The sequence below is a fragment of the Megalops cyprinoides genome, chromosome 4, assembly GCF_013368585.1.
Source record: "Megalops cyprinoides isolate fMegCyp1 chromosome 4, fMegCyp1.pri, whole genome shotgun sequence".
Lineage (NCBI taxonomy): Eukaryota > Metazoa > Chordata > Actinopteri > Elopiformes > Megalopidae > Megalops > Megalops cyprinoides.
The window spans coordinates 39,352,267-39,377,841 of NC_050586.1; the positions used below are offsets into that span (position 1 = coordinate 39,352,267).

Genomic DNA, 25,575 nt, shown 5'->3' on the forward strand with positions numbered 1-25,575 from the left:
AGATAGGGTGTCAATTATTATCTGTTGTAAGTATGTTTTTATAATACTCCAGAGCCTATATGCTATGCTATTCAAGAGGAAAAGAGTTTTGGAATCCTGTTAAGGTGCAATCATAACTGACATATTTTGTTCCATACTTTTACAGATGTTGATGGAAAATGAATGCAGGATCTATATCTTCCTAAATACAGTAATGCCAGTCTTATAAAGGCAGAGGTATAAAGCAACTGTAAAAGCATGAAACATGATAGTTGGTATCCATTTTGATATTCAGTTTTTTTGGCTTTCAAACAACAGCCTTAATCTGATCAGAACAAGTATTAAAATTCTTGGTGAAAGGGTCGTTCAGGTTGGTGAATGGAGTGTGGTGGTGCTGGCCAATGCAGTGTCCATGAAAACAAAATGATGTACTTTTAAAATAATACAACAATATATTTAAACATATGAAATAAATAAAAATTGTCAGACAATTGTCAATGTGGCAAAAATGGACTCTTGCCCATTTGTGATGTCCTGGACACCACTGTAGAAGTTCCATCTGTTAACGTTTTGACCAGTGGACCTTTTTTTCTGGACTGCCAGGCAACAGGCAGTGCTTTTGAGGAAACAGATCTGCATTTGCTTTCTCTGATTTAAAAATACAGGTTGAAGCATTTTGAAGTTCTGTTCATTGGGTGCCCTTTAACACTGAGAAGCTGCAGACATGGTTGCTGAAACAATCTAATGCATGGCACTTGTAGAGATGGCAGGCTAAAAACCTGTCATGGCTGTCGATGATGCCATTTTTATAATGTTCCCATTTCTCCTGATTGGCAGGAAGGCAAGATGGAGTAGGTGAGGGTGTGTGCCATTGCTTCTCTGAATGTTGTATTAGCAAGGCCTGGGGGCATGTTTCTACTGTGTTAATAATGAAAAGAGAATTGCCCACAATGATAAATATAAAGCCTATGGTATACAATGTGCTATTGCCTGGAATGTATGTAAAAAATACACGTAAGGGCTAATGACAAATAAGGCCAATTAGGCCAATCCTAGTTTTAGTCTAAATACTCAGACTAATTAAGTGTGTGTGTGTGTGTGTGTGTGTGTGTGAGAGAGAGAGATAGAGAGAGAGAGAGAGTGTGTTTGTGCATTTATGTATGTGTTTGTGGTTTTATATGCATTTCTGCATGCATATCTGTGCCAAATTAATTCTTTTTTCTCCCCTTTTTAGAATCTGAAATGTGCCCCACTGGTATTACTGAGTTTCCTTATCTTTTTCCCCTTTGTGGGCTACTTAATGAATACCATTTTAATTATAGAAAATTTATACAGGAAAAGGTAAACAACTGTGCTTAAAATATAAATTGGAGCTGAGATCAGGGACTACACTGCAGAACAGCATTCTATGAAAATGTCCCTGACTGTTTCCTTCGAGGTTAAGGCTTTTGCTGGTTTTATCATGAAATATTCAGCAAACTCAATACTACCGTGAGGTCCGTGACATCACACAGAATGTCCGACTGGCCTGGCTCTGGTGGGGTGTCAGATGTGCTCCATATCTCAGGGAAAAGTTTGTTGGCGCGGAGCTGGGACTCACTAGTATGTACAGGTCACCTGCTCAGGGTCAGAGACGTTCCCTTAATTGCGTTTGATGCCCCGCTCCCCGGGCTGTGGGCTCTGCAGGCTGAGCGCTCATGTGATTGCAGCTTGTGTTTTGGCAGGGGTCTTTGGTCAACAACCCCCTTCGTTAATTATCCTACAACGTCTGCAATGGCGATGGCCTTCAGTCGTCACGCTCGACACAGGGAAAACACAGGAAGGGCATTTCAAGCTCAATTAAGTGGTGCGGAGATAAGTAGGACGGACAGGCTCCCCGTGAATAATTAAAAGGCTTACATGTCATTGACATTAAGATGGTTTAAGGACATTTTTTGCGATGACAGTTGGTGAAAACAGTTTACAGTGTTCTGCGGAACTAGGTCACAGAGCTATTAAAGATGCAGTTTATGCCACACACTAAATATTGCATTGCTCTAAAAAGCACACAGTCTCTTCCTCCTCCCCTCCTGGAAATATGTCACATCGCCTCCTGACAGCAGCGTCATAGCAGCTCTTTGTGTTTTGGGCGTGTGTGTGTGTGTGTGTGTGTGTGTGTGTGAATGTGCACTGGAAATGGATAAAGGGAGATTTCTGGAAGCCGCCTGCCTCGAGTGCGGTGTGTCAGAGGGTCAGGCCTGGGATTTGTCTCTATAGCATACTGTAAAACATATTCTCAGGCTATGACATCCATCAAATGTTTGGTAGTATGTGTGTTTGCATAACATTATGTCAAAATCTGAATTCTCTGCACATCTGTTGCATTTATATGGCAAGAAATTTTTTATTAATTTGCCACCTCCATTATCACCTAAGCTTTCAATTTGTCTTTCAATGTGATTAATACTGTAAAACATTCTGTGAGGCCCTGACTGCCATGTTATGTTCAGCACTATGTGTACGTAACAGATTGTGTGGAAAATGGAATTTCCCCTAATTCTTCTTGCATTTAAAGTGATTAATGTCTACAATATACAAATATATATTAGCTGACAAATCGACATTCTTTAATGCTCACAGTATATACCTCTCTGTTCCACTGAATAACACTCAACAATTAAATCTACCATCTAGGCATTTAATATCGTCTGTGTGTTAAATTTCGCCTGTGGGCAAGTCTTTATAAATGCTGCACATATTCTGTCATCCACGCAGAAATAACAAAAATAAGTAAGATTCATGGATAAGATAACAGAAAATATGTGACTATACTGCAGTCATTTCTAAATTTGTGAACAGCCCACTCACCCCAAAATTAGAATAGCGTGATAACGCTGAAAACAAAACAAGATAGCGGTGACCTGAATTTCCTGGATCTCCTGGCTGGTAGTTTTTATGTCATCTTCCCTGCACAGTGTTTATGGTCCTTCCGAGACGTCTGAGTTATTTGGAGTCAGACAGGGCTCTGCCACAGTTTTATGCTGCCTAGCGGTAGAGCAGTGAACGGGCAGTTAGGCCCGGCTTATAGCCTTGAGCAAAGTGCTTTACAACAGAGACAAAGACCCACAGACACAGCGACTGTTAAGAGTCCACTGTTGGGGGCATAGGCTTTATGTATGCACCTATTTATTTATGATATGTTTATGACTGTGATGTTGTGCAGTGGAGTAGCAGCATATATTTGTGGACCTACTTTCCTAAAGTTTCATTTTTGATATTTATGTTTGGTTGTCTGTCTTTGCACTCAGGTTTTTGTTATTATCATAATAATGTAATGTAATGATAGTATAGAATAATGATATACTGTTAACCACACTGGGTGAGGGCGTCTTCAAAATGACCAAGTAGAAAAGAGAGTAGAAGCCCATTTTCTCCTTTAAAAAGGCATTGTATATGGGTTGCAGCCTTTGTAAAATATTATAGGCATTCTGAGTTGTGCTGGAAGAGGGCGTTCGCTGGGCAAATAAACAGTGTAATGCAACACACACAAGGGGGCAGTATTGAAGCATTAAACCGTTCACCATTGCGGCTGAATGGTTTAAAAGCTTCTACAGGTGTTCCCTGGCTTCGTCAGCAGCACTGACATTTCGCTGACTCCTCCCTTTTGTAGTTGAGAGAAGGGGCTAGGGGAGAATTTGGGGGCAGGGGGGGGGTTAGTCAAGATTTAATTAAGTTCCAACCAGGGCACGCACAGACAACTGTCTGAATAGATTCATTTTATATACATATACATTTCTTGTAATCCATATGTTTTTCATGATTTCCTCCTCGGAACACTTTTCTTACAGTGTTATTATATCCTCTCTTGAAAAGGAGTAATTGTGATATCCGTTGGCACTCTGCTTTCAAGCCATAATTATAGGATAAGCTGCAAATGGGCAGTGCCAGAACACATCGGAAGCTGCCTTGTTGCCATCCACGGTTGCTGGCGAGCTTTTGAACACTGTCACAAGTGGTTAACTGCAAAAGATCTATGAAAGGATTACACAACAAGCAGCAAAGGACATGAGCAACATATTAAAACACGCAAAACTCCATTCCATCTGGGAAGCGAACTGGCCGTGTTGCCATGAAACACAGGGCCAATCTGGTAGGCTGATAAATCTTAAAGAATGCTGGTTCATCACAATGTAAAGAAGGCCCTCATAGCCTTCGAGGGCAGCCGTGTTAAGGCGTGCCCCGCGCGGCTCTAAGCTCTGCGTTCACACCAGCTTAAAGTGCGCGGCTTAGGGACCGACCTGAGCAGCCCTAATTATTGGTCCAGCTGTTGTTTTGCTGGCAGGTAGCGGCGGCTCTTCCTCCGCTCTCTGGCTTGCATGTCATTCCTTCCCCTCCGTCAGCCCACAGCCTCAGAGGCCTCAGAGGCCTCAGAGATGGCAACCGCGCCAACACCTCCCCCCGCACACACTCACACACACTCACACACACACACACACACACGCACACACACGCACACACACACAGTGGGGCCATCTACGCGCGAGTGCGCCATGCAGCATCCTGCAGAGGTGACCGGGGCTGTGGGAACGATCACGGGGGAGGCGGGGATGGAGGGACAGAGGGGGAGAGGATCGGGGAGCGGCAGGATATCCCAGCACATTAACCTCATCCACTTCCTTCAGCGCTTCCCAGCGTCCTACGGGAAGAGGTCAGCGCAGGTCGGCCGGCCCACGCCCGGCCCCCCATTTCTCCTCCATCACCTGCTGGCGTTCTGCTGACATCAGAACTTTCTCCCTCCCGCGGAGGAGCGCTCGGGGACCCAGGGCTTCTCTGCCTTACCGTGCAGTTAGAGGCTTATTTTAGTCCACTGTCAGGGACATGTTACCTGTTACACACGCAGGAACAAAAGCGCTTCTTCCTTGAGACAGCAGTATTTATTAATGGCTAGCTCTGAGCCATGTGTCAATCGATGCATGACTGAAAAGGAATAATCCCAGCTGAGTATTTCCAGGTATAGGCAGCTATTGCAAACTGGAGATGAAAATGATGCCACTAAGCAAACTGGGCTGTCATGTGGTGGGGAAGAGCAGACGCAGCGTGCTGCTCCACTGCCTCCAGGTCTGGGCTCTATTTTGTGAAATATTGATACATAAATAAGGAGCCAGTCAATGACCTGATTCAGTCAGTAACCTTGACAGTGGCAGCTACCCAACATTGCACTCTGTATACCAGAAATAATTGCAGTGCTGACAGTAGGCCTTTCTCTAGGAGCGGTACAAACAAGCTTTTCGATGAGCTCGCCGGGTTCCTTATTTCATTGTTTTATACCCCTGGCTTCAAACTTGCATCACAAAGACAGAAACACGATACATCCTCAATGACATATGTATATATAATGATGTTTTAATGTTTTTTTTTTTTTTTGTATTGATTTATTTATGTGAGTATGTATTGACTTAGCATTTTCCTTCAGGAGACTCAAGTGCTTTGCGCTGGTCCTTATCTGCTTGCCTGTCTTGCCCTTGATAAATGCAAAGCCTTGGTAGGAAGGAAGTTTAATGAGTGGAGCTGAATATTTCTACATTTTGTAACCGTTTAAATCAGAAGTCACTCTGACAACCACTCACCAAGGAGCTGTACCGCCTGCATAAAATATCTGGAAGCTGGTTTAGAATGAATAAGAGGGATTTCAAAGTATCTGTTTACCTTTCTTCCTAGCACAGATTGCCATATATGTTCTTTGCTTCATTTGCTTTTATCCAGTTTATTTGGCAAGACAAACTACCACACCATCAAGAAAATCTCAGATGAAAATATAGAACACCCAGTCGATCAGTTATTAAAATAAGCAAGTAAGGAGAGAGGGTGTCATCGCCAATCGGATGAAAATGTTATTCCAGCAGCACATGGCATAGCCATTTATTTATGTAGTGCGGCAGCGAATAGGGGTTCAAGGAGTCATGTTCCACTCGGCTGGACTGTGCAATCTAGGCAGCCCTGTCAAAGAATGAAATGGTAGCTGTCTTACATGACAATTTCCTGTACATTGCAGGTTTGTGAGCTCTGAACTTTAATATCATATTGTTCTCTTTCCAGAGTGGATCTTGACAGCTTTGACTGTGTGACTTTATTGTTATCTTTCTTATCTTTTGTGCAATTTGTCATTCATGACAAGTTCTCTTTTCTGCCATGTCGCACAGGTTTATTTTTGTTTAATAACCCACACAATCATAAAAAAAAAATGTAAAAAGCGGCATCTAAGGCCACACAACTGTCACTGCAGGAAATTCGGCAGTACCTCTGCATGACCACGTTGCAATGCAGTTGCTGGAAAAATGAAAGCAATATGGTTGGATTTAATGAGAGCTTTTACCCATCTCTCAATATTAAGCTACTCAGCCACTGCAAACAATGAACTGGATTGTGGGTTCAGTAGCTCTTTGATCAATTAATGAGAACATACTTTGAGCATATTTAGTCATTTCCAGGGAGAACCGCAACGCTGTGTGCCGATTCCTGGGTAAGTCCTTGGAACTCAAAAAATAAATTTTTACTACATAGCTTTTTTTACACACACACACACACACACACACACACACACACACACACACACACACACACCCCCCCCCCCCCCCCCACACACACACACACACACACACACACAAACACACCCAAACCAACTATAATATATTTGACTGTTGTTTCATTGTTTGCTTTCCTTAAATAATTCAAAGCTGCCTTGTTTGATGTTTGCCTTCTATTAAACGTAACTGTATCAAGACTTTTCATTTAATCAGCTTTGGTTCAATTTGCAATTTCCAGTTCAGCAAATTTTTAATGCAATGTGTGAAAAAATATCATGCTTTTTTGATTAAGGGTATCCTATAAATGTCATTATCTGACTTAATTATATGTTTACATAATTAGATGAAAGTGCTTTCCATTGTTTTGTACTCTTCTACTAAAGCATAATTCAGACTTTCAGTTTCTTGTTTTAGTTATTGCTGGCTGGGTTTCAGGTTAGCAGCTATTGCATGCCTATGTTCCACCTTAAGGTTATATCCTCAGCCTTATCCCTTTTAATTTATCTTGCTTCATTTATTCTTCCTGGGTCTGTTGGGGGCACCACTGGCACTGTGATTTTCATGCAAAAATACTTCATTTGGTAATTTCTCATAGCTAAAATTTTATTTGTAATACAAATCAGACATGCAGCACAGGAGTGCAAACAAGTCTCGGAGGCTATTTACCACAAAAATAGTTTACTTTAAAAGCATGTTCGGGTTGGAAACTAATTTTAAATTCATTTAATTCAGACAATCTGATTAATCTGGCATATGAATTTAACATGTGCTTCTTTGAAAAAGATGCTGTACAGGGGTCAGAGCACTGGTCCTCAGGGCCATGGGTTAAAGTTGTTAGCCAGACACTGACTTTATGAGGGAGAAACTTACTTCTCCAGATCCAGCTGTATTGACAGGTTACAGAATGTGTATAATGCTGCATTATTAAGGGGCCTATTCAACCATTCTGCAGAGCTGTTCACCTCATTGCTATTACACTGTGTCATTTGCTGGGCCTGCTCTTTGTATGCTAGCATAATTCATACTCAACTTCAAGGGCACCTAAACAGGATTTTTTAAAGAATCAGACAGAAAAAAATATATTTGCATGCTTTGCACGTCACAATGACTTGTAGGGTGAGTAATGACAAGAAATATATCTTATAGGTATGACTTGCCGAACTTAAACCCCCTCCATTTTCTGCTGTTCTAGAAGGACATAAAAGGGTGTCACATGCTACTAACAAAATTAGTTCACCATCTTGTCTTTTATTTTATGCAAAATCAGTGTTTCACTGGATTAAGATGCTTACTCTTCATCCTAGAGGCAGTGATCCAGCAGGTTTCTGTGCCTCGATGGCACTTAACGACCTGATTCACTTAATTGCACCTTATTGTCTCAAAGCATAACTGGAAATAACGACTGAGATTGTTCAAACTCATTCACGCGTTGCTTTTCCCATGGTTTGAAACTATAAAAAAATATGCCACTATGGTGGGCTTTGCTGAAAAAAAAAATATGCAGCATGTATGCTCATTTATTTCTATTTTTTTCAAAAAGAGGACTAAATCAGCTCCTTTATCTTCAAATAGAATAATATATTTGCTGGTTACCCAGCCTGTAGTTATGTCAGGCCACCTACCCTTATCTTAAGTATTCCACATCATAGAAAATATTCCCTTTGGCCATTTTCCTCATAACAGTTTGTTGGATGACAGATCCACCCTTGTTTGTCTGCATCTCTAAACACATTCATGGCCTGGATGGCCATATAAAGATATTTGTGGCATTGTCTCCTCACAGGGGATTATTGTTACATGCGTAACTGTAATTCAACAAAGATGCAGCAGTTGTCTGCTTGGATTATAATAAATAACATCATTTGTGTTCAAACCTCATATAAGTTGATATTCTGATACAAGAACAGGTAGTAGATTCATCAAGGTGCATTATATAAATCCAAAACTAAATTAAGGTTTTGAATGTCCTTGAGGCTTACAATACAAGAATTAGATTTTGGTTTTTTTGTGTGAAAAGTTTTGGAAAACATACCAGAAGTTGCAAATACATGTGTTTTAGTAACTGTAGAAAACCATAAGATAAGAACCTGGCCAATTACATTGCTAGGGCCTCAGAAATTAACAGCTGGAATGGCTCCTGAAATCTAGCCTGCAGAAAATGCCATGACATTTTCAGTTCGTATTAGCAGATCATCATTTTAACACATTACTGTCTGCTCTTTGGGTTGATGTAAAATGATTAAAAATGTTTCACAGAAGATAACAGGCTATCTAGATTTAATACAGACGGAGTTGTGAAGAACGATCTTCATACATGTTTGTCTGTTCCTACAACATGATACTTGTGTGGTATTATTAGGTGTTTACATTTGCAAATGACTTTGGAAATGGCCCCAAAGAGGAAGAGGGGGAGGAATCTGCATGTAATTCTGCACAGAGCACAACCAAAACAGGACAAATTATTGCACAGACATCATGTTATTTGCCTAAACACATGCCTACACCCACTGTATATTTGTGAATCCATATAGCAAACCAGTGTCAAGTGATATTTTGTTTCCTCTGGCTGGTTCAGAATTAATTTATGCCTAAAATGCATGAAATTGAACTGGAAAATTGCAACTCTATCTGCAGATGAACCTGAATGTGAAATATCCCTGATCTGGAAACAAAAACATTTCCTTCTGAATGACTGTATCTGTTTTCTATACATACTGAACATCCACAATGTATGGGGTCTTTTAATAAGCAACTTACATTGTGCAACTTTATTAGATGCGCCTGGTTCTCTTTCTTTGTAAGTCGCCCGTGATAACAACATCTGCTAAATGACAAAATGTAAATGTAAATGCGCCATGTGCCATAATTACTATTCCACTCTGTTACCCTTGTGGTCTGTGAATTCCTATCTGAATACTGCAAGTAGCATTAATTGAGGTTATGTGTATTGATGAGTGTTTTCTCGGGTGCGCGCTGTTCACACGCTGCTGTGCACCCTGCTGCGCGCTGCAGTTCTATACGCTGCTGTCCTGGTCGGTGTCGTGCTTTGCGTGCCGCCCGATCTGGCGGTTGTGTACCGGGTGGCTCGTCACTCCTGGGCATTCGCGATGTGATCTGTGGTGTGCGAGCCGCCGTGAGATCACCGCGATCCGAGCACGGCGTCCTGAGCGGGAGCCGAGACAGAGGCCGGCGATCTCACCGCTCGCTCGGCGCGGGGGTCGAGCGGGCTCTGAGGTGAAGCCACAAAAAATGGGCACTCCGCAGCACTCAGAAAAGATGAATGGCTCAAATAGGAAATTCAAAGCATGAAAAATGTAGGAGTTGAATTGGTGGAAAACACTTGCGCCACATGCACATAGTAAGTAAGTGGAATGCACGGGCTGAAAAATTAATGAGCACTATCGTGTGTTAGTGCTGGCAGCAGTATTATTTATTCAGCAGGGACTGTGCACAGTTGTTATTAAATCAGCTGGTTTACACACACAGCTATCCAACTGGGCCGGCCCAGTCCGGGATGCGGCCGGTGGGGTGGGAGTTGGGGGGGCAGTGGTCCCGCACCTGTGACGTAGAAAGATGCGGCAGGGCGTGGCTGGCAACGTGACGACCGAAGCAAGCTTTTTGCAAGGGGGTCCATTTGTGACAGGGGCCGTGATATGGCAGGTTTCCACAGAAGGCTCATACTGTGGGCTCTTAAACTGTCGCTCCTTATTATAGGGATGCTCTGCAGATGCCCTGATTTATTCATGCCCTGACGCAAGCCTCCGTGCACGTCGCAGGCCTGGCTCAAGGTGATCTCTCAGTCACGAAGCAGCGGGGCACATACACAGAGCTGGGTCCCCCGTACCCGCGGGCGCCAGCAGCACATTGCCATTACAGGTCGACAACCTGTGGAGAAGGTCAGGCTCGTTCAAAAGGCTGACCTAAGCAAGTCTGGCTCGTAAGAGTAATTAACTCATCTCGAAAGTGAAGTTTTGACATTTCAACCATCTTGAATGGCCTGCAGTATCAGGATACTAGGGAATCTATGCAGTGATTTACCATAACAAGTGGATTATAAAGATCAACTGCAGGTCTACATGTGATTAGAATGGCATCAGCAGTTTTAGCTGTGGATTAAAGAATGTCTCTGCTTCAATGAAGCTTGAAGAGACTTTTTGGCTGGGGTCTGGGGTAGGGGTGGTGCGTTCAGACAATGACTAGGCACTGTTCTAGTGCCCAGAAGAGTAAATGTCATTGAAGGAGAGGTTTTCTGACTATCCAACATTTTCCAAGAATGCCTTAGGGGTAAAGGGAAAGGTGTAGATTATTAGCATAGAAGTATTTAATTGTGCAACTTTATCCAACATCAGTAAATGTTTAGAGTTTTTCTGAGCTAGCTGCATAAAATAAGTTTTATATTTTGGATGGCATTTGCTTTAAATTAGCAATATGGTTTCATATATTCTGTCACCCTGCTAAATAAATGTAGTAATGGCGTTAATGATAATAGTTAATATGTTAAAGTATATTATAACCAGGACTAACTAACATAATCTAGCTAGCTAAGTGACATTTAGCTAGCCAGGCAAAATGTTACTGTAGCTACATGACAGGGAATGTTCATTCAACTAGTATTGCTCAAAGTCAACACAGATCACCACGAGAATTCACATAGTAGAATGCACCTCCATTTTCAAACATTTGCAAGAATTTCTCATCACAACTACTTTGGCTGGTTCAAATTAGTACCATAACACTAATACCACTAATGCTGTTTTGTCTGCTGGAAAAATAACTCTCAGTTTGAATTTTAAAATGTATTCTTTTGTTGAGAACATGTAAACAAGAATGGAAAATGAGGAATGGGAGGTAAAAATAAGCTTAACGATACAAATATGTAAATAGTTATCTAAAATGTGCAGATGCTGCAGTTGTACATTCCCTTACTATTAATTATGGTATTACCAGGTGGGGAGGGATAACTCCTTTCTCATCTAAGCTTCATATCCACACATTCACAAAACAAAAATTTCCCAGTATAAAAGCAGAGGTGGTTATTATGAGATAAAAAGCTTAGCTGCAAGTTCCGCATTCATGCAAAGAGAAGTTTATGCAATGCAAGGAGTAAAGGCTCCAATATTCTACCAAGGTCAATGGGACATTGTATTTCTTAGCTCATCTTGTTAACTTCTCGTTAACAAAACATTTTTATCAAAATTCACCCAGATTCTCCAATGAATAACCTAACTGAATGGCCCAGTGATGTCTGAAACAACTTAAGCATTTTCTTGACTGCCCTGACTTTTTTGAAGCTTGGCATCTGTATTCTCTTGGCCCCACTGTTCTAATTGTGGCAGAATTTCTTATGTCAAAACACTGAATTATTTCTTACCCTTTCTTAGGTACTTTGACAGAAGTTAAACAAATAAGTCCAATCATTACCAGTTTCATAGACAGATCTGTCAGGCAGCACTCAGGCTGTAGACAGACTTTAGTAAATTCAAGAATGGGTCTTGATAGGAAACATATGACTTATTACATTTGTATACACTAGTGCTCTTAGATGTGATTAGCTGCGTTAAAATCAATGTGTTCTGGGTGTGACTGACGAGAATCAAGGATAACTCTGGTTGTTATTCTGTTGAAGTGAAAAACTGGTTTCGCTGCAAACCTCCTTGAGACCAATTAAGTCGTGTGAAATCCACTACACTAAGAAGGTGAAATGTTGTTAAAAAAGAGACTTCCTGTTTCAGGTAGAGCCATTCTCTCTCTGCTGCCAGCCCCTGATCTGTGGAGCCCACCAAGAATTGCCTTTCTACTCAAGTGACTCCGTGAATAATGGGGAGGAATCAAGTCATGGGGAAGGAATGTGGAAGGTATCGTGAACTCAGTGTTAAATAAGCACGCATGGCCAGCCACTCGCATGTGTATCTCTAGCATGCAGTCAACTTATTTCCCCTGCCACTTTCCCTATTTATGGCCAACTAGGTTACCTGAGCAACTGGATAATCGGCTAATCGAATAACTAAAAGCTGAAATGACTGGCAGTGTATAGATTCATTGTAACTGTGCAGCCATCCAGGGTGTGGAGCAGTTGAGAAAGGAAGGAAGATGATTAAGAGGGGGCTTTGAATTGAAGAGAGGAGCAAAATCTGCTGTTTGAAAGCATGCAAAGTGATCTTTAGAGCAGATTTAAAACAGTTACTGTTCTTTGTAACAGAGTATTACCACTCTCTGTCAGTGTGTGTCTGAGTTACTCACTGCAGTTACTCAGTGGATAACAATCTAATTCGGGTATCCTCTTTCTACCGACTGTTCAAAGGTTGTTTGATTGTTAGAACTGGGATCATGCTAACAGGAAATATGTGTTTGCTGTAGTCACTCAGTTACAGTAATCCAACTTAGTCATCCTGAGAATTTCATTCCCTACCTGAAACCATGGGAATATTTGATCTGTTCGATAATTAAAGAGGGAACAGGTAGGAAGTGGTTTTGTTTGGTCTTTGAAATGGCACTTCATTTCTTTGTGTGCTTTTGTTAATTCTGGCATAACTAAATACCACAAATCCTCAAAATCATAATGTTGTCAATCTCTTTTATCTACAGACATAGTGTTTGCTTCCTCTGAAACTATTAATTTGCCAGGGCAGCACTCCAATATGACTGTGTCAACACTGCATTTATGTGACAGACCATTTTGACTGTACTGGTCATCAGAAAGGGAAACATAGATAGTTTTTTTTTTTTGGAACACACCAATATTAGGTTCCTTTGATAGGAGAGATTAATACTAACATTCCTAGGGTTGATCCTGGTGTGTCTACGGGCTATTCCCATGTAGCTCAGTTATTAACCTACTAAAAACTCCAAGCTTGTATATCTTATCCAAGCTCAAGCTTATCTCTATCCTTTTCTCCCACAGGATTTTCTTTTCACAGTTGTAAAATTCAAATAGATCACATCTAAGGAAGAGATAGTCTGCTTGCCATCACTGCACTTCAGAGGTATCTCAAAAGAGACAGACTTCAGAACTAGAGTGAGTCCTGTAGTAAATTAACTCCACCCTGGAAACCAATCACAATTCAGTAACTGTAGTGGGAAAACATCAACAGACATCACAACAGACGACACGGGTCTGTGGAAACTTGGGTTAAACAAAGGTGAGCCTTCATCACCAGGTGACAAGAAGCCGTCAACAATTCTGAAGTCCACCCCAGATGTAGCCATGTCTGTCAATAATGAATAGTGAGAGCCCACATCATGCACACCTTCTTCTTTATAGGAGCCAAATGACAATGAGGTGAGACATTTTGAGAAATAATGACAAACCAAAAATTTAGTTTCAGGGGAAGTACTTGATCACAGCACAGTGCCTGCAGACCAGAATCTCTAGGATTCTAAATCAGGAAAAATCTCCCCTATAGTGCCCTGCTTTCCAGGAATTAAATATAGTCTAACATATGGCATAAATATTGTGACGATTTCGAAAATACTTGTAAAATGAAAATACCGAGATTGCAAAGTCTAATTTCAACTGACTCAAGACAACAGTTCAGTCTGACATTCACTGTGATTATTTATTGTTTTGTAGTGGGGCAACTTGATCACAGAATACGGAAATGCATATTATTTTGTTTCATACTTATGGCTGAAAGTGTCAGTTTTGAATGTCAAGCCATGATTTCCAGTGGGAAAGCTGATTTGACTGTTTGTCATAGCAAAGTGGTCATGAGTTTTCCTGGCAAGAGCTTCTGGTTTGGGGAAAATTGTTTTATGATGGCTGTTTCCAGAGATCTCACTGGTCTGTGTTAAAAATTTCAACCAAGAGGCTTACTTTAATGATAGTGACATTTTATCTGTTTGTTGAAGACAATTAGAAACCCCAAATGTCCAATGTGTTTACATGAGGGGCAGTACCTTTTCAACTCCATGCTCTTCCTCCTGCTTCTCTTTTTTATTAGTTTAGTAATTTCTTTCATTACCCCAACATTCAGGTCACGCCACTTCACACTCTACACTGCACAGAAATGTCAACACCATTTTTCATTGAGATATTTCTGGAAATTATTGGTCCCTGTCCCTGTCCGTAAACATTGCTGCAGAGGAAATTGCCTTATAAAACAAAACGTATGGTTATGTTTCATTTGCACATTATTAGTCTGAATACCAATTAAACTAAAAGTGATGTGGAGTTGTTTGTAGATACTAAAAAAATGTCCGATACAGTTACTGAAACGAGTAGGCTACACTTGTTTAGACTGGAATTTAATTTCCATTAAATTATAACGAAGATTATCTTATTTTTGCATAATTAGTTTTTTAGTATCAGCTGTTGAAGCTAAATCCGTAGTGGTTTCAATTTACGTTTTAATTTCAAACCACTTCGTTTCATAAATCCATTTTGGCGACGCCTTTTGGGGAAAGGTAGCTCACGAAGATGCGCTACAATAATTGCTCATGTTGGAGCAGAACAAACGCAATAACGTAGCGCCGGGATAGGGGGAGAGTGTCAATATGGGGCGCAATTAAAGGGGAACGTGGGCAGTGAATACAACCAGAGTAAACCGCAGGAGGTGCGTATTTGATAAACCGAAACGTTAATTCGCAAAGCTATAACGTAACCAAGCGGGGGAAGTTGTGCGGCGATTAAACGGTCCCTAAGTGCATATCAACACACTCACAGCTCTGTTAATGCACCTGAAAACCTCGCCCTACTAGAGAACCGCGCAGCTCGGCACAGGCTACAGTATATGCGAATGAGCTGAGAAATATATCTATGTGGACCTTGAGTTGACTTAGTACGGGAGTAGTATCTACCAAAACAAATGACTAACAACAACTTTGAAAGGATTTGCTGTTCTATTTATTCTTTGAACTGATTGGCTATTATAAGGATCAGAATGAAGGGCGATTATAAACCCTGTGCCTGGAGAAGACGAGACCACCGGAGTAGGGTTTCCCTTTGACAAAGAAAGAAAAGCTTTAAACTGGCTTCGTTCCGTTTGTTTTTGTTTCTCGTGAAGAGACTCTCATAAAGCAATTGCGGTTGCCTTCAGAAACTGCAAAGCATCCTTAGCATTACACTAAAGAGTGTTTTAAGCCGCTCTACAGATAATGCAGCCTAACGCGATGTATGGTTTTGGACTTTTCTCTGAAGAATACAAATTAGGAAAATCCGACAGAATATAGAATATATTCACCTAAACAGCATCGCACCTTGAGACAATTTTGCGATGGTCTAATACACAGCTTACAGTTTTTTCTTTCTCCTCATCAACCACACAACCGACGGGCTATCGAAAATCTGAAAATACAGTAGTTCATATGCTCCCTGTGAAACAAAAGATCCAATTCCACACCATCACGCTCCAGTCTTGAGCTTAGCTCCTCCCTGTATGTAGCGAGTGACAGCTGGGATCGCTGTGCTCTAGTAAGAAGGCTTCATCTCCAAATAGGATGACTAGCAGCTTTTGTGGAAGAACTGTGCTCGGTTGCTGCGAATGGTTCGGGACGCTCCATTGTTAGTTCTTGGACGCCAGATTGGTTCTGATCGTTCTCCTTAAAGGATTTATTAAGAATTGGGTTCAAAGTGGATTTTCCATGGATTTTTCCATCTGAAGAGCAAAAGTGTGTGCTGGCACGGCCAGTGAGATAAAAGCGCATATTCTTCCTAGACCTTCAAAAGTACCCCTACGCATTTTTGCCGAACATTTATTGAAATACACTTCGAACTGCCACCAGACAGAATCTTAAATGGATTACTAACGGGAAGACCTGCTGCTGGTTCTCGTACTCCCGAGCACTGTCCATTCATGATCTGAAGGTATTGTATTTATGGATATTTCTGAAGTTACTTTGCATGCGCTGCCTATACTCTTGGTTTAATGTACATGTGCGGTGCCGATTGACTGAACAATATCAAGTGCAAAACTAACTTTTGCTTTTAACGGAACTATATATTTTCGTAGACAGAAAGTTTTCTGGCTACCACGTTATCTCTTTATTTAGTGTGGATATGTCATTAATTAAATCTAGTTTCATTTGATTGTGAAAAGGGGTCTCACTGAATTTCTTTGTTTCTCAGCTAAAATGCACATGTTTGTGTTTGCCGTTGATAAGTATAAATTGTTTTGTCAGAGGATGTGATAAGCGTCTCGGCGCAATTACTTTTTTCAATCTGATTGCGTCTTGCCAATTAACTCGTACAAATTATGATTGGAAACCCTTTAAATATTTCTTTTGAGAGCCTAGGTTCCAGTTGCTTAAAGGAAGAGCCGAAATTAATAAGAACTATGTCTGAGGGACATTGCAGATCTAATTAAACCATTTATTTTCTGTCCACGAAAATAGCTCGGCAGTGAATTCCAGTGAACACTTGTGCATAGCTCAGACCCCACGGTTGCCCGATTCCTGGGGCCCTGGTTGGTAACACAATTGAAAAGATAACATTCTCGCGTCTGCTAAGACAAACAGCCGGCGGAGCGTACGCTTTTAGACAGCGGTCTCCCTGTAAAATAGCGTGGCGATATACAGGGAATGAAGTCTATCGCTGTGGCTGTGTCCATATGCCATTATCATGTAGTCGAGGTTTATACGAAATATTTAACAAATAGGTAACTATTAAAGAAAACTAATTTCGAAATGCAAAAATGCACGAAGATTTTCAGTTTACCTTTGCAGCGGGGCATCTCATTGTCGCTTGCAACAGAGACGTTCTAACATTTGCTCATAGTTTCATAGACGAGCATGTTGCAAGTACTGTTAGTTTACGTATGTTCATGTTTTTTTTTTTTTTTTAATAATTTCAATGTATGTATAAAGTCAACCTCTTCTCCACCTCCTGAAGCGTTTTGGCGATTATTAAGCCACACATGATCTAGGTCAGTGATTTAATATGAAAAAAATAGCCAGCTATAAATGTTTGTATTCTTTATTTATATCAACTGACTGATGTGAGTTTACATTAGACTCACAAATGTGTACTGAAGTTGATACTTACCGTTGCGTGAAACAACGTATGAAGCGAAGTTAAACTGCTTATTATCCAAACGCGCGCGCGCGCGCGTACACATACACACGCGCACACACACACACACACACACACACACACACACACACACACACACACACTCAAAACTATAATAAACTGGCTTAAAATGGACAATTGGTAAGTTTTTCTATAGGTCGAATTAAACCTTCCAGTTATGGATTCATTTTACTTTTAATGAGAAAGGGGGAGACATTTGGTAAGCATGTAGTTGTATTTGTGAATCTAAAAATGTTTTTACATGAAAATGTATTTATTGCCAATAAACCAAATCACATGACTTCACTGTGGGTGTGGCTGAAAACGCTGGGCGGTGGTAAGGTCAAACAAATTAACACAAATAGCAAGAGGAAAATATGAAAACACGCATTTCCATTACACACGAAATCATACATGGAATAAGACGGTTCGAATGTACACCCCTGTGGTCTTCCTTTATATTGAGATGAGTAAATGCTAGTGATTGGGGAACGGAGGGGGTACTGCACAGTGATTTAAGGAGCAAATCCATCCCTGGAAGCTCACGTCTGCACAGGCGTCAATCATGGCAGAGGGGGTTGGGGTGTGAGAGGCAGTCTTAAGGGTGGTCGTTTCATTACACTCCATTGGGCCTCAAAGCGCAGATCTCATTGGATATTGTGTGTCATGAGAAAATGTGTGGTTTGGCCTGACAACATATGATTTCCGGAAAAAAAAAAGTTTTCTGTCTTGGCTTCGTATTTCTGTGCCATTAGGGTGAAGTGATAAAAAAACCCACATTGTCACGTTGCCATGTGGCAATGATCTTTGACACCAGATTTCCCTGCCCTTCTGCAGTAAATGGCCAGCAGCCCTGCCTTGTGCCAATCTGGCAGCTCTGCTCAGATCAAACTGACATCCAACTCCTGATAATTTGTGTTAATTTCCCTTTCCTTCCAGTCTCCTTGTAAGTGTTTACTTGTAAACTACAATTCAATACACATTAAGCAGAATTTTTCAAATTAGAAGAAAGGCTTTCAGATAATGACGCATAATGACAACTTTAAGCCATATTAAATGCTCTCCCACTTTTTTTCCCATTTTCTCCCATTTTGCTTAAGCGTAACGTATGGCTTCATAAGAAAACTGTGCTTGAGGAAGATTGTTTTCTTGAGTTTTTGAATCTTGAGATCTTGAATCTTTTCACTGCATTTTTTCTCATAATAACAGAACACAGTATGTGTATTACACATCATCATGGAAATATTTTGTTAGGAGAACATGTGACGTAATTCTGTTAAATACCTTTACAACAATTTTTTTGTTGTGTGAGTTAGGACTGCTTTATTGATCTTAAAATAAGTATTGTGCATTCTTATAATCAGAATTATTCTAGCAGTGTTATACTATTATTTTCTAGTTTACAAAATGGCATGGACAACAGCAGACCTACAAAAAGCCCACGCTGCAATCTTGGAAGGAAACATGTCTGGTTGGTTAGAAAAGGTGTGTGACAGAGTCGTTATCAGTGTAGACAGTGGAACCTCACGACAGCGGGGCGCTGTTGAAAGATTTCAAAGTAGCTCCTCTGAACAATGTCAAATTACTAACAAGCTAAAAAGGCAAACAAAAAATTACCCATGATTCTGCTATTGATTCCTGCACAAAAGTGGACTCCTCTTACTCTGCGTGACCGCCGTTTGGAGAAAAAAAAAGCATCTTTTCTATCCTGGTATTAAGAGCAGATAAATACAAACCATCACTATACATTGTGGTGTTTCTATTTGGAGCCAAGCACAGTGGAGCATTTGATGTGCAGTGTGCAACAATGGCAATAAGGCTGGCATTGTGTGTGACTGATGTGGATTTGTCACACTGGTGTGCGGGGGGTGGTTGTTCTGTGGTCTGTTTACACTGCTCTGTCAAGGTCGCTCAGATTTGCTCAATCTGAATAATTGATAAATAGGTAGCCTATGCACAAATAAATCGTGCCCAATTAAACTAAGTGAGTCCACGTTAATCATTGTTTTGAATACAGGCTGGCAATATATCGGAGGGATTTGTGTTTTGTGAATAATTTATTATTTCGTGTGCATTAATGTGCGTCCATATAAACTGCTGAATGATAGTGATGTTATTTAACATGCCTGAAAATAGGAAACATGAGCAGGCATTTCTAATGTATAGGGAAAAAACAGGTTGAATGGTTCTATCTTGTGCGCATGAGGAACTTGGCTTAATTTTTGGCTGAAAACGTGTTTCTCATGGGTAGAATTGCTGTCAAGCACCATGTGTTTGAAACTTCTGGTGTTTAGCACATGTATTTGATGCTAAAAAGATAAGCAATGGTATACAATAATGCTATAACATTTGTTTCTCAAGTGAGAAATGATAAAGAGATTGTTTTATAATCTGCAATACAACGCTGAGTTCATCACTGGCTACAGTTTCAAACACAGATATGCCACTTCTCTTTTGTGTTTTATTTATGACATTATGTGACAACAATTTGTTCTGCAGTTACTTATGTTGTAGTTGGATAGTTTGCTCTGTTTCTGACAGACAAAACACATATTTATGAACCTCACCCGCTTCTAAAATGGTTCCCATTCTTGTTTATGCACTCAGTTGGCAATATTTATTGCACTCTTAATACAGACATCAAATATATAAATCACAGAATGGCTGTATGTTTCATTAATTCTGATCAGCCTCCTGAAAAACCTTGGATTTAACATGAAATCTTCTTAATGATGACCAGCATAATGTTTCACTATGACTTATGGAGGAATACTAGACTATGGAAGTAACATATTTATTTTTTATTGTTATGAGTTATTACCCTATTTGTTTTTACAGGCTTTATTATACACTTGAAACATTGTGCCCAGCAGTAATTTATTTTTTGTTGTCTATTTGTATGCACCAGCCACATAGCAGTCTGTAGAATAGTAGCTTTCAACCATTGGTACCATAGTAATGAGTGTAGCATGGTCAAATTTGGCCAATTCTTATAGTTCTTTTAAACAAATATATCTTTTCAGCATGCTATGAATTGCAGGTCTTGCTTTCCAACAGCAATGATATCACAGAAGAAAAAAATGGTTCCAAGTTTGCTACACCAATCACTTAAGAAGGCTTTTTATCATAATCACATAACAATTCAGTCATTATTGATACTGGTACATTGTGAGCTAATCCTCACAGCTGACAAGCCTACCAGTCCAAAAGATTCAGCCCCTTTTCTTTCATAAAATAATTTTGGGCATACTGTGGACCACCATGTTTGCCTTGAGTATCTACTGCTGTGATGCAGGACAAACTCATTTGGTTCAGTTCTTCAGTATGAAAAAGCTTATATAAAAAGTGTGTGTAATGGCTTGTAATGGCATATGTTAGTGCAAATGAGACTGAGAACAAAATCAACAAATATATGTTCAAGGGACATTTTAAAGAGGGAGAACACTTTTATACCATTGTCCAGGTCTGGTATGATATCAGGGGTCATTTTGGATGGTAATTGGATGTAACCAATTACCATTTTTTAACAGATTAAAGTTCAATAAGAGGAGAAGCACTGGGTCCAACATTTAACACTGCTAGCTGTCGCTGTATGCATAGCATAACCTGTGTCACATTTCTGCTATTGCTTTTCTGATGACAATGATAATGCTTCTCTTTTGTTATTGGTATTGTCGTTATTATTTTTTATTATGCAAAGAGGCCGTGGTAATTGTTAATTACTTTTGTTTACACTTACTTAACCAAGTAGGTCACATGAAAACTCATTTCTTTTTTGTGAGCAAGGGAAGGGGAGGGAGTCAAGGTGGGGGTGGGGTCCAAGGGTTTATATTGCCAATCAACATTAGAGGAGGATTAGGTGGCCAGATTGAGAGAGCTGGTTTTGGAATTCGGCCAGGACGCAAGGGCTGACACCCTTACTCTTTCCAAGAATTGCCTTGAGATCTTTAATAACCAAAATGAGTCAGAACCTTGGTGTATTGTCTCGTCCAAAAGGGCCGATAAATGTGTAAATTCACATAAATGTGCACATTTCAAGTGGCATAACAGCCAGAGTATGAGGGGGACAAAAGCTCTTGAGTCAATTGCACATCGCGCCCCTCCATCTGCATCTTGGCACATGCTACAGAGCACATGTGCTAATGAGGATCTGACCGCCTCGCCTCTCATTGGCCGAGAGTTTCCCACAGGACTCTGCAAGGGAAGCAGTAATACATTCTAATTTTCAAATTTAAAATCTGTCGCTTTAATGTGTATTTAGGACCAACTACACCTGACGTAGGAGATAGGCCATGCTGATGAAGAGAGTGAATCATAGAATGTGCATCTGCGCATATGCATGTATGTGTGTCTGTTTGTTTGTATTGTGGCGGTGTGGATCTAGGGTATCTACAACATTAACACATTGAATGCATTTACATACAAATTTAGTGCTATTTTCAAGCATTAGCGGCATAATAAAAAGCAGAGACATCATAAGTAGAGCTCTTAATGTTTTATCAGTGTAGCACCTAGGCCAATAGTACTCAAGGGGGTCCAAAATGAAGTTATCTTTGCTGCAGTAGTGATATGAAATTTCATTATGCAAATGTTTGCCCAGGTAGCTGTGCGTACACGAAACACAAAAATAATAGCTGAAATATTTTGGTTGTCGTTGCAAAGAGGAAACCAACCTTCACTACAAAAAGGAGTGAAATGCTTTATACATCAAATATTATACCAGTGTACCAGTGAAATATTGCTATAAGATGGCTTTCCCTCACTACCCCTGTAAGGTTATAGTAGCAACCGATGTGTGAAATGAGGAAGGAGTAGTCTTTGTCTGGTTGAATTTTGAATTGCTTGTAGCTGCTGCACGATATAACCTATGTTGTATGTATGAAAAGGCACTATACAGAAAACCACAGTGTGCGGTTATCTCTGTGAACCCCACATGTTTAAAATGGATAAAATCAGCTCACTAAAAGATGTGGTGGAGAACTGTTTGAGAAAACTGTGATTCTTCAGGTGCTGGAGTAGGGTATGAAAGAGTGAATACTCACTGATTGGCACATGCAAAGTCATGATTTAAATCCATTCTTTACTTTGTTGCCAGGCACTGAATAAAAATGCTAGACCAAACACTGAATGAAAGAATCATAGACAAATGAATGTGTTTATATATGCAATTTTAAAAGAAGAATTAATGAATCATGTATGTTGTGTATAGTCATGTATACCATGTATATGTAATGCATATTATAATGTTGTTGTTAGGTGGTTACATAGTGTGTCTGGTGGAGTGTTGATTTTGAATAAACAAACAGTTGATACTTATAAGCAAACAACTGCAGGTATGTTGTATGCATTGTAATGCATGATACAAGATCCATATCCAGACAGCCTCTCATCGGTTTTATTTAGAGACTGGCAGTGTTCTTCATATGTGATCCCTGATAAAGGGTTCGTTAGGCAAATCCAATATTGACATTTCAGGCAATAAAATAATCAAATAACTTCTGGAACTGGAAATTCTCTTCAGTGCCCTTATCAGCGTGTGAAATCCTAGCCTGAACTCTCAGTGCTGAATGGGGAGAGCGGGCAGTCGGATCCCTTACTGCAGCTAATTGCGACGTGCGGAGCGCGCTGCTATTAAAAACGCGCGATTCTCCGGTGACAGGGCCCTGCGACGGCAGGGAAAGAGCACGGGGATGGTCAGGTTTGGAGACCCTGCAGGTAAGGCTGTAACCGGAACCATGAATGCACCCTTTCAGTGGGCCGTTATCTGAAAGCTCAGCTCACGTGGTGCACTTGCTGACTCAAAGCAATGGCCTTTGCCATGCATCGCTTCAATTTGCATGGCATGTCCCCGCAAACTTGCTGTCTCAGCCAAGTCTTTTGAATACGTATTCATTAAATTGTGTTATTGTCCATAAGCTAAGTGCCTGTGGCTGTGGTGCCAGAGCTGGTGTGATGCTTTTATGATTTACCCAGATAATGCCTTTGACAGCCAGCATTTTATGTATGCACTCATCCAAAGTCCATCTCAGAGAGTGTTGACTCTCCGTGTTCTGTGAGTCGGCGGCGGAATTAAAGAGGTTCAGGAATCAATATTTGGGGGTGAGGTATGAGCAGGATTGGTTGCCTGGTGCGTGGTGGGTTAGGCCTATTGACTGTTGGTTAGCATGTGCACCAGGGACTGTGCAGAACCCGGTTGTGGGTTTCTTAGTGTCCTGTGAGGGGGCGATATGAGATCATGTTGTTTGGGGGGGTGACGCTGGTGTCAGAGGGCCCTGGATTCCGTGCCGTGGCGCACACGCCAATGGCTCACGGAGAGGGGAGTGCATCTGTCCCCATCCCCAGGCCTACAGAGATTGGCACCGCGATTCTCATCTATTAATCATGGAGGCTGCTTTCTTATTCCGTTGCCATAGTTTCAAGGCCTGAGACAGTGTCGGGGTGCCTGTTGAAAGGCTGGAAAGACTGCAAGGCCAAGTGCGGAGCAGCCTCTTCCTCAGGGCGTGTGCTTTAAGAAGCCATACAGCTCCCGCAAGCAGGCCTTTTAAACCATTTCACATTAAGAGGAGCTAAAGAGGTGCAATGACGTAGGACTCAGGGATTGTGCCTCCAAATCCACCCGAGAACCTGTAATGTAGTTAACAAACCATGCAGCATAGATCAAAGTGAAGACCAGCCCTCCATTTAGATTTTCCCCCTCTTGCTACAGTTGTGAAATAAACTGAGATTGATTCAGTATTACTGATTTAAGAATGTGGCCAAGAGAATCATGCATACATTCTGGAACCATGCCAATATCTAACTGAAAGTCATAATTTGAACCAGATATGAATAGGATGTTTTTCTTTTCTCCCAGAATCTCTTCAGGTTTACTGTGGACATACCTTCTCTGGTTTTTCTGTGTTCCGTTCATATGAGGTATTGTGTGCAGGAAAGGCATCGTTGGTTGCCAACTGAAAGATTTCAGATCCACACTGACTGCAAAATATATTAATGTTCATAGTTTTGCTTCTGAAAAGGCTGCGTCATTTTTTGTTGTGCTTTCATATTTGACCCTGGTAAATGTGGAGGAGGTGCAGCATGCTGTTTCTAAATCCATCCAAGGCCTCCGCTGGTGTATTACTTCCTGAATCTGTGCGTAATCGTGGGTTATATTTTTTGCCGTGCGGAAGCTGAATATGGCTGCACTGTTGCTACGACTGGTTGCATTTTAAACCTTGCCAGTGGGTGCATTCAAAGGAGCGACTCTGACGTAAGGGGGACGGACAGCCCTCTAATCACGGGACTTTCGTCTGCAGCCTTTCATTTAGATGTGTTAAGAATAAAGAACCTTGCAGCCGTTAGCGCCTTTGGGCTGAAATCCAAGCCCCGGGATGATTCAGACACTGCATTTCTGTCGTCCATGTGACCTTTCCTAGAGCGAATCTTACCGTGGAGCTACAAAGGAGAAGTGGGCTGTTTGGGCCCACTGATGTAGACATTTTTATGCCTTTGAAGTGATATGATTGCTGGTTGGGTGACATCACTCTGCGGGCACTCCCAGGTGCAGGTGAATGGAGTGGGTGAGCGAGGCTGGGAAAGCTATTGTCAGGCCTTCATTTGTCCAGAAAGTGCCTTGTGAAAGGTGATACAGGAAGATGGAGGTATGGGCTATCTCAAAGGTACCTCGTTTTAAGATTCCCTTAAATCCACTCCCTGGGAACAGGGCTGCTGCTTCCATTTTCTGTTGGCTAGTTGTAGAAGGCGACATATTTCCCATCAAGAAGCGTTGCCTCCTTGTCTTTTCACTTTTTTCAGTGTTTACTACAGACATCCTGGCCATCAGCTCTTTTCACATATTAACGATTTACTGAATTCAATGTTGTTCATTTGTTGAAGACTTTGCACCAGTGCAAGGTGAATGCAGCTAATAGTCCTTGTTAAAGATCCTTGGCCTGAAAAATCAGACTTCAATTTTATTTTGTTGTTCAATTTTCAAATATTACTGATTGGCTTTTGGTCTTTTTCAAGTAGGACAACAGTGTCATATGG

The 25,575-nt window shown here is 40.9% G+C and overlaps 1 protein-coding gene across 4 annotated transcripts in view; it reads left to right on the plus strand.

Annotated features, from left to right (window-relative positions):
* The first annotated feature begins 15,975 nt into the window (after positions 1-15,975).
* sema6a (sema domain, transmembrane domain (TM), and cytoplasmic domain, (semaphorin) 6A) overlaps positions 15,976-25,575 on the plus strand; it is a 79,044-nt gene continuing 69,444 nt past the window's right edge. For all 4 annotated transcript variants that reach the window (XM_036526032.1, XM_036526034.1, XM_036526033.1 and 1 more), the window contains exon 1: positions 15,976-16,344. The gene's annotated coding sequence lies outside the window, so the exon portion shown is untranslated. The remainder of the gene's footprint in view (positions 16,345-25,575) is intronic.